The 2289-nt window shown below is 40.5% G+C and overlaps 1 long non-coding RNA gene across 1 annotated transcript; it reads left to right on the top strand.

Moving 5' to 3' along the window:
* The first annotated feature begins 302 nt into the window (after window positions 1-302).
* On the top strand, window positions 303-1146 carry LOC117494907. Its single transcript, XR_004557139.1, has 2 exons — window positions 303-632; window positions 1080-1146. It is a non-coding gene; the product is annotated as an uncharacterized LOC117494907 (long non-coding RNA).
* Window positions 1147-2289: the final 1143 nt, after the last annotated feature.

Here is a 2289-nt window from a genome sequence, read left to right as displayed (position 1 = left end):
TCACCTTTTCCTGCAAGCTCCGTTAAACACACCGTTTCTCTCTCCATCAAACTCTCAATCTGACTAGCGTTGCTAACGTGTTTCCAGCTAGCATGCTAAGCTAGCTCCTATAGTCCGAGGTAAACGCTCCAGAAAAAAGAGCACACAGTCCATTCAGAGGTTTATCCAAACACACAGATGATGGATCAGTAGTGCTGGAGCTCACACACACTTTCTCAGGAACACAGAGAGAGAGAACCGTAGCGACGAGACGCCGTTACCGAATAAAATGTGAGACGAACAACTGGTGATATTCTATAGAGGCTTTGCATATGACGTCACGGGTAACGTGACATCAGCCCAACGGCCATACTGGAGTACCAAAACAGACACCGTAATACGTCAGCGCTGTTTTTTTACCGGACATATAATGGTTAACTTCTGTGCCATTGTTGGCTGCGGCAACAGAGGTGATCGAAACAGGGGGCCGAAGTCATTTTACAGGCTGCCGGCGGTTATAACACACCAGGGTGAAGCAACACATGAACTTTCAAAGCGTCGCCGGGAAAAATGGCTCAATAGGATCGGACGGGAGGATCTCAAACCATCCAACCACAACTATACTCGCGTTTGTGGGGATCATTTCACGTCAGGTAAGTGTCGGGTTTTACATACAAACATTCAAAATGAACATATAACCCATGTACTAAGACATGTATCTTAACAAGGAAATAAGAATCCTGGAGTCTGTCATCGATCGACATATCAGATTGTGGAGTATCTTCAAAGTAAAGTCATCCCTTGGCTCAGGTCATCTTCACACCAGTCTGTCAGTCCCCTGCAGTGCTTCGTTTAACTGTAATTTAAAGTAATTCCTCCCCCTACTGGCCATTTGATTATGTAAACAGTAAAGGCTGTACAGTCCCTGGGACCTTTTCAGAGGCTTTTGGTTTCCTCAATTATTTGTCATGTTCCTATGTCTTGACACCAGCATTTTAAATATATCTAAAGTCTGACTTCGCTTGTCAAAAGAGGTCAAATTTGTATTAATTAACAGTTCACCCAGGATATAACTGACCTACAATCTGATTTATTTGCAGGTAAACCAGTGGCACTTTTTGACAAAAATCATCCTGACTGGGCACCGTCTGTCAAATTGGGCCACGAGAAAATTACAGCACCTTCCCCTGCTACACATGCCAGGTATAAACGCGCCAGAAAAAGGTCATCCATCGCACTACTTGATCTCTACAGCATGGTATCTGATATACCATCTCTAGAAGAGCCCGCACCAGTCCTGGGAGCCACTGGGGAAGAAGAAGGACTGATTGAACCAGAGACTGGCACTGCAACTCAGACTGGTTTGACTGGTGAAATGATTGACAAAATGTCATTTGAAATTAATAATGTAACAACAGAAAATGTTAACTTAAAAGAAAAGCTTGTAAAGTCCACCATTTCAGAGAGTACATTTAAGGGCGATGATGACCATGTGCGGTTCTACACGGGACTTCCTACTTTTGCTATTCTAATGATGGTATACAATCTTGTGGAACTGCACATCAGTGTGAACGCTAAGAGTTCACTGTCTACATTTCAACAGTTTATACTGACACTAATGAAATTAAGATTAAACCAACCCCTGCAAGAGCTGGCTTATAAATTCAACACATCCACGTCTACAGTATCCTGAATAATTTGTGTGACACTGTAATACCCGTTGATTGAGCCTTTACATTCTGTTACACCCCAATCAACCCATATCAGATTAAAAAATATGACATGTTTGTATTGTAATTAGTATTACATTATTGTCAATGTTGTACTTCGTCAATTAAATGTCTTGATAATCAGAGCAGTGATTTGGGGTTTGGTTGTGTAGGGGAATGTTTGAAAAAATATTTAAGCTGTTTTCAGGCATGGAAGATTAATGTTTTTCTCTGAAGTTTTCTATTGTCAGATTGGACACATCCCAAATTGCTTGAATGTGGTTTCAGACCTGCACTGCACACTGTAATAGTACTGGTAGAATATTTAAGCTTGGGTAAATACATTTTGAAAAAAACAATTGAAAGGGCAAAGTATTATATTTATTACAGGTTTCCAATTTACACATTGAAAAAGGGTGAAAAACAAGTACATGCTCCTTTAACTGTAAGCTGCAGAGATCACCTCACATAACAGAGATAGATTAACATTGTGTCCATATTACGGTTTTTTTCAATGCTAAAACACATTTTTTGAAAGCAGGGCTTAATTTCTCAAAACACTAAACACAATTCACAAAACCATACACACAAAGTGCAAAAC

Source organism: Trematomus bernacchii, unplaced genomic scaffold (genome assembly GCF_902827165.1).
Source record: "Trematomus bernacchii unplaced genomic scaffold, fTreBer1.1, whole genome shotgun sequence".
Taxonomy (NCBI): Eukaryota; Metazoa; Chordata; class Actinopteri; order Perciformes; family Nototheniidae; genus Trematomus; species Trematomus bernacchii.
This window is presented reverse-complemented; position numbering and strand designations above follow the sequence as displayed.